Source organism: Bacillus rossius (genome assembly GCF_032445375.1).
Source record: "Bacillus rossius redtenbacheri isolate Brsri chromosome 4 unlocalized genomic scaffold, Brsri_v3 Brsri_v3_scf4_2, whole genome shotgun sequence".
Classification (NCBI taxonomy): domain Eukaryota; kingdom Metazoa; phylum Arthropoda; class Insecta; order Phasmatodea; family Bacillidae; genus Bacillus; species Bacillus rossius.
The window spans coordinates 33,276,301-33,284,221 of record NW_026962011.1 but is presented as its reverse complement, the minus strand read 5'-3'; positions in this window follow the sequence as shown (position 1 = coordinate 33,284,221).

The following is a 7,921-nucleotide window of genomic DNA, read 5'->3' as shown; positions in this document are numbered from 1 at the left end:
TAATGAATACAATTAAGAACAAGATTATCATACACTTTTGTATTAGTAAAGTTTATAATTTTACACTTGTAGTGCTACGATCGTATGCACAACATCTATTATCAAAAATGAAGATCCGTAGTGACTTGCAGTGTCTCCAACATTACCCTATCCTAAAATCTGCATTTTTTAAATTTAACACATCGCTACCGTCAAGTGCTCCCGTTGAGCGTCTTTTTAGTGTTGGTAAAGATGTTTTTGCCATCAAGAGAGGGAATCTATATGATGAGAACTTTAAAATGCAATTGTTTTGTAAGGTCAATTCCAAAATTTAAAGAATGTTACTTTTATTACAGGTAGCTACTTGTATGAAGTCTTTTGATGTTATTCAAGCAAGTTTGTCCTCAAATATTATTCATTTAATTAGAGATAATAAATTTAATCATTACATGAAACCATTTTTTTAACAAAACATATATGTATGTATGTTTATTAATGTAACAAAGTGTAAAAAAATTGTATCGTAGGTCAGTTTTAAAATGGTAGCGGAAAGTAATTGTAATTGTAATTGTAATTTTACTGATTACTTCTATATAAAGTAATTTTTACTAGTAATTAGTTACATTATCACCACAGTAATTGTAATTGAGCCCAATTACTTTTTCCGAGTACTTTTAACAACACTGTATATTAGTTATTATGAACATATACTATCAGAACTACCATTTGCATATAGTGCACATATATACATAACACTAGCCAACAACCATTAAAAAAAAAACACTACTATATACACTTACATAAAAAACAAACAAATCATAGACAAGTACAGATTACGTATTCACTATTATATTCTAGAGCCAATTCCAATAAGTGTATTATCAATAAAAGAAAATAATTTTTTTTAAATAACAATATTTCAATATGAAGGAAAATCTGTATTCTGAAGTTCTTGTATATGTTTGGTATCAATCAATGTAAATTAATCAATCTTTGATAAAAAAAAATCCGAAAATGATTAATAAATTAAAAAAAATTATTGCCTACCAGCTCTGGGTTTTGCATGAAGGTTCAACTTCTCTGACTTCTGAGATTACAGACAAGATTTTAATTAATAATACTATTGGCTTCATTACTAGATTATCTTTCAACCTATAATTTTTTATTTGAATCAGTTCATTGAACTGAAATATTTGCAGCAATTTCTTTAAATGTTTATGAACTTGGATTATTTAAAATACAATTGTAGGTAGGCTTACTAGACCTTTAATGCCATAAGATTGTAATCACATAGGCCTAATTTCACATTTACAACTTAAGTCTTGGAGCTGATTTACATTAATATTTGTGCTAGACTTTGTAATTCTTAAAATTTTATTTTCTGCAATGTTCCAAAGAGCATTGCTCTATTTTGGAACAAAACAATTTAATCTGACAGTTTGTTACAACACTATTCTTCATAAAACAATACACGTTAGCCTGTATAATATGAATTAGATCTAACATAAGAACTACAAACTGCACATTTGCACTTAAAATATTCATCAAACAGTTAGGGAAAGAGATTAAACATAACATTTAACTCTTAAATCGTCATACTTCATTTTAGTTATCACACTTATGCCTGTATGTGAACGGGATCAGAAATTAGCACTGCAAATGCACTTTTAACACTAATAATTTATTATATCAAACACAAATGATATCAGTAACATCATACTTCATTTTTGGTGTTACAGTAAGCTTCCATAAATGTTTCTTTTTCTCAGAACATACATCAGAAAACTTTTCTTGAATTTAAAAATTACAATAAATTTTTAAATACCTAATGATTTGTTAGATAGCAAACCTTCAAAATATGATTTACTTCCAATTTTTGGATTAACGGCATTGAAGTTTTGTATTGTTTGCCATGGAAAACAATGGAAATAAATAAACAAATAAATAATTAAAAATATAAAGACACAACTGAATCAGCTGTAGTTGAACATACAGAACCAGCGAGGAGAATAAAAATATAATAAAATATAATATGTTATTATGTTCACTAAAGGTATGCAATGGATGGAGGATGCCCTACATTAATAATAATTAGTAACAGAGAACAAAGCAAATTTGTAGAGAAGAGACTTTTAACAGTAGTAGAATAATAAAATTCCGAAAAGGGCTGTTTCAAAAATTGCAAACATTCCTACACATAAGAAGCCCTTAATCTCAAAGACTTCATTCAGTACACTGGTCATTACCTGCTGCTCACGATCTGTAAAGGTAAGGTAATTAAATTAATGGTGGAAAAGGTAATAAGCATTAGGTTTGTGGTCTTATAAATGTGGTCATTAGAGGCAAACATTAGGTCTCTGTGTTTAAGTGCTCTGGGTTTGATTCTCAGCAGGGTCATTAATGGATCTTTTGATAGTGGGGAACATAGCAAACATTGCAGTGGTTAGTTGGTTTTCTCAGAGTTCTTACGTTACTTCACCCACCCATTCTGTCATATCATTAGCATTTTATAGCCCTTCATTTTTTTGTAATGATCTAGAGGTCACCAAGCTGAAAGCTAAATTAATTTATTTCATTGACAGATATAAGGGTTGAGGATTTGAAGCAAGCAAGATAAACATTTTAATGTTGCTTGCTTCGTCTTCTACAGAAAATTGAATCTAATATTTTGAATTGCTCCTGTGCTGCACTACTTCTGACTGAGAACGAGTAACCTGCACTTTTTAAGGCATCAAAGAAATTGTTATAACCGATTTCACTGTCTACATATCCCGGAATAGTGTTATCTTTATCACTTTTGGTACAATTTTGCAATTTATCTCTTGCTAGATCAAAAAACGATATCATTGTTCACGTTCAAAAGCTGTAGCTATAGCCCGCGCTTTTCTACTACCGAAGTTACCCGATCGAGCGACGTACTTCGGAACTGTTCGTGCATGTCGATCTATGGGGGTGAAACTTAGGCTGTCCCACGAGGCCGAACCCCCGTTAAAATCCCTGAGATCACTTTCCAAATTAATAATTACTTAAAAAACTTAGACAGGCAGTGGGAGTGGCGTCAATACTCTAAAACAGTTGTTAAGCCTTAAACACCCAATTACCAGGTGCTACATTTTAATTGAGCACCTGGGACGTGTTTTTACCTTATAATAGAGCAAATTAAGTTGATATAAGTTTTTGCCGCCGACTCACAAAAGAGGTGAAAGTTTCCCTCCCTTGCAAGGTGGCCATGTTCGGCAGACTCCAACCACTCCGCGCTGGGTCAAAACGTGTGTCCGTGAGCAGCATTCAATTTTGTTCCACCGATCGTTCACTCTGCACTTGATTTAATAACCAAACCATTTTAATTCATTGCTGCTCATGTAGACTCGGCATGTATTTCGCAGGCATGTATTTCGCGGACCCGGGCTTATCTCGACCGTTTCCTTGGTAATTTCGCACCACGTCGTGGTCGCGGACCACGCAATTTACGGCACTGGCCGACTCCAGCCAACTCGTTTTCATGTCCCCGCGAGACTACCGCGGCAAATTCACGGTGTGATGTTATTGTCATGTTTTGTTTTGTAATCAGCATGTGTTAGGGTAATAGTACACTGAATGAGATGCCGCATAGCGTATTAGCCTAGCTTTTGTAGCGGTTCTGCCACCGCGTAGTGTATGTGTAGGGATTACAGTGTACCACTGGAGCATGGGCGTCGCAACCGGGGGGACAGGGGGGACACGTCCCCTCCAATAATAAAAGTCTTCAATTTCGTCCTCTCCAATAATATGTTTGGTTTCGTAGTTATATTATTAATATGATTTCTGTGACATTACCCATATGTTGCGCATGGTGCATTTAGTCCAATCGTAGTAATGTGAGCACTGTTTTTTTACAAATTTGTTCTCTAAAAATATTTTTTATAAAAAATAAATTATATATTGCAACCAACTATAATTAGAATATTTAGGAAAGAAAAATGCCTAAAAAGCACCTTTTTGCACCTTCAAACCCCAAATTTTCCCGGGGGAGGATTCCCGGACTCACTTTTTTCCCAGGGGATGGATATTCCTCAACAAATAAATCAATTGCAGTCCCCCCCAAAAAAATATATCCTTTCGACGCCCATGCACCGGAGAAATCTATGGATTAAAAGCCAATTTAATATAAACTGTGTCGTCTACGATTATTCCGCACCATTCCGTCCTCCACACGGCCGAGCGGCCTCGCAGCCAAGTCGGGAGTTTCAGGGTAGATTTCCAGATAGGATTAGGAATAATATATTTTATGCAAACTCTCACGTAAACCAATGTTAATGATGAGTTCAACTCCTACTAGTGCTGTTATTTCGTAGGTCGCGATGAGACTCACTTGAGAATGAAGATAAGTTGCCAGCACCTATCTATATATCCGTGCTATTGATATAATAGAGCATTCACTTAATTTATTTGCCATCAAAATGAAGTGCACGTGTGTAATGGTACTAGGGTCTATTGCTAAATTTCTTCATATTTTTTCCACTTCTGGTCACCAACGCCATATTATCTCACCCAAAAATATTGTTGAAATTGTGCTAAACCATGTCTGATGAGGGTAAGGCTGGGTTCACAATTGAAAAAATAACAATAACAGTAACAGTAACAGTAGGTCGTGTGCATAGGATATGAACGCCATGTTTCCTAACCTAACGATTCACAATAGCAGAAAGTTGGTCGTGTGCATGGGAGCGAGGTCGTGCGCATAGGAGTGAAATGAATATATTTTATTTCGGTCGCGTACGCATGGCACAACAGCCAATGAGAGAAGAGCAGGGTGATTTTTTGGCGGGACTAGAAATATGTTAATATTTATTAACCATATTGTGGTAAGAAAATGTCGAGATAATAATAGTTTAATCGTTATTTTGAAAGTTAATATGTTTATTTACTAAATCTGCTAACAAATTGACTTGTCCCCGAGCAGGGGTCGCTGTCCAAGAGCAGGGAGTGGTAGGAGCGGTCCACCAGAGAGGTCGCTGCCTACCAGAGAAGGAAGGAAGGAGGAGCGGTCCTGCAGAGAGGTCGCTGTCTACCAGAGGAAGGAAGGGGGAGGAGCGGTCCTCCAGAGAAGTCGCTACCAAAACAATACTACTCATGTATTCAATCTCTTTTATTGGACCAGAAATACTGGAAAGAGCTTATTGCCTGGCTTAGCTCAGCCAGGGTAAATTTACAAAATATGTACATATTCAGTAGGGAGGGCACATCTGCACCCTTCCTGTGCATACATATTCGACTTACAAAACTCTTTACATTCACTTGTATCATTAACAGTTTCCTGTCACAACACCATATATTTTTATATATTTGCCCTGAGTTAGACGGGGCAGGTAGACAAAGTCACCTTACTTTACATTCCTCTTTGTCTGCCATCTAGGGGCGGGTGGCGAACTAAATGTCCTGCCCATAGAGTGTGTACGAGGGGTGGCGCACTTGGGGCTTGTGCTATCATACCAGCCGAGGCCAAAATGGTGGACATGACAAGATGTCGCATAGTTCGCGAAATTTCATTGGCTGAAATTAACAGTAAGAATTAAATTGTGAACCGATTTCGCAGTTCGCACAGGTCGTGTGCACAGGTCGTGTGCATGGCTTGCTATGCACTCACTTAATTTTTTAAATTGTGAACCCAGCCTAAGTATTAATTAGAATGTCCATCGTTAAAAATAATTACTTTCTTAAAATAAAAAAAAAGCATTCAAAAATTTGGTCGACAAACAAGATGGCACAACAATTAGCTGGAGAAGAAAACGGGCACACTTTCCATGAAATCGTACTGACGTAGCCGTGCTTTGCATATGATGAATGATGGGAATAGCGAGTATCGGGTAAGGCATGGGTGTTACTATGTGTTTGGCAATTTGAGTATGGTATGATGATAATCGGCTTTGAATACGTAAGAAATGACGCTATGGCTGTTGGTGCACAGCTGTATAACACACAGTATATAATAAAGCTGAGTGCAGTGGGTGGCTATATGCATGATTGCATGGTGCGCGAAAATGTTTTTTTCCCTCCAGTTAATTTCGCGATGTCAATTATATGTTAATAACATTGGCTGAAAATTGGAAAAATTGGCTGCATTGTAGAAGCAGTTTAAAAAGACTTTTATCTTACATAAGTGATTTTAATGTCGGTGATTCGAATTGAAACTTACAACCATCATCAGCAGTGACTGGCGCTCCTGGCCATACTTGAAAATGGCGCCCCCTCATGGATTAAAAAAGAGGGAAGAGGTTTCAGTAACCGCGAAACCGTCGCCGCGGCGGCATCTTCCACCCCCCCAACCCCCTGTGACCAGGTGCTTCTGGCAGGGGCCATACCTGCCACCCGCTTGCTACGCCACTGACCATCATCAAGACATTATCAAACACCATTTCCGCAATATTTTGGGCGGAACAGTATAGCAATGCGAGGTTAAAAATGGTCCAAAAGAGGACCACTGCCGCAAAAGAGCAGCGCCGGGAGAGGGGAGGGACTACAACCTCGCAAACCACTTCCATGAAGCACTAATAAATGTTTTACCAAACATTTAATGTCTAAACATATTACAATTTACGTGGTTAAATTCCACAGGTGGGAAACGACTGACGGAAGGTCTAAATATGTGCATATTATCTATATGGTAATTTTTTTACTTAAAAAACACGTCAAACCAAAGATTGTTCATCGCTTGTGGGATGCTCCGTTACACAAAGCCAGGCTATTTATACATTAAATACACTCAGTGCTTCAATGTTTTGGGCGGAAAATTATGGCAATATTTAGGTTAAAAAGTAATTTCATCAACATCACAACACACACACTCCTGACAATTCCTAAGCCATAGTGTCGTCGTCCCTCTGAAGGCCATAAAGCCCGGCCTCCACCCGCCAGTATTAAACCCCGCTAACGGAACGTACCTCTAGCCCATGTCACGTGAGTCAAGCGAGCCGTCGACGTCGGTGACTGCTTTCACAGATTACGTCCATATGCCAACACCACCAAACACTTCTTATGCATCATTAATTACTGTGATTAACAAAACAACCCTTAAGAGTGAAAGTGCGTCGTAGGGGTGCAGCGGTTTTCCCCGTGGGAAACCGCAATTAATAAATGTCCGGAACGTCCCTTGCGGCCTTCCGCCAATAATTAACCACAGGATTAATCAACCTAATTCACCTCCCTGTTTTCACCTGCAAATAGCCACTATAGTAGTCAAGAAGTGACAGTCTCCAGCTTGACTTTTGATTGTCAAATATTATTAATCTTAAATTTATTATGTATTATTATTATAGGCCTTCCGCCAACTAATTCAGACAGATGTAATTAAGTTACGAGGGTTCTAGAAATAATAATGATTAATTATAATTATAAAATTGGAATGACAGCACATTAGAAAGTTCGGCGCGTCATGACGCTTCCTCCCCTCCCAAGCCGGCACAAAGCGGCAGTAGAGTTTTACTCACGGGCCAGGGCGGACGTCTGATCCCACGGGGAGACTTCAACTTTTGTACTCCTGATTCTTCATACTGGTAAATATCATAATTCATCAAAACCTCTTATTCCTCTCCCCGCGTGCCCCCGTGCCCTTTTACGGTGCAGGGCTTAACCCGGCGGCGTTAATTTTTGCTCGTCGCGCAAAAACGGTTCGCGACGCAGTCTTTTTACGGTCCGGGCCGACTCCCGCGGACAGAAATTATGTAATTCGTCGAGTCTTCGTGGGCCCGCGATTCACACAGGTGAGCCCGGGCACGAAACTATCCCCAGTTACCCTCAAACCAATGTAGGGATCTTGTTTGCAAGTGCCGCAACGTAACACGTAATTATCAGTGCGAGTGTGTGTAGTGCCAACGTATTTTTGTCAAGTGTAATTGTGTAACTTGTGCCCCATCCACACTATGTGAGATGCAGAATTAAAAAACCAGCACCTAAATACAGTTTC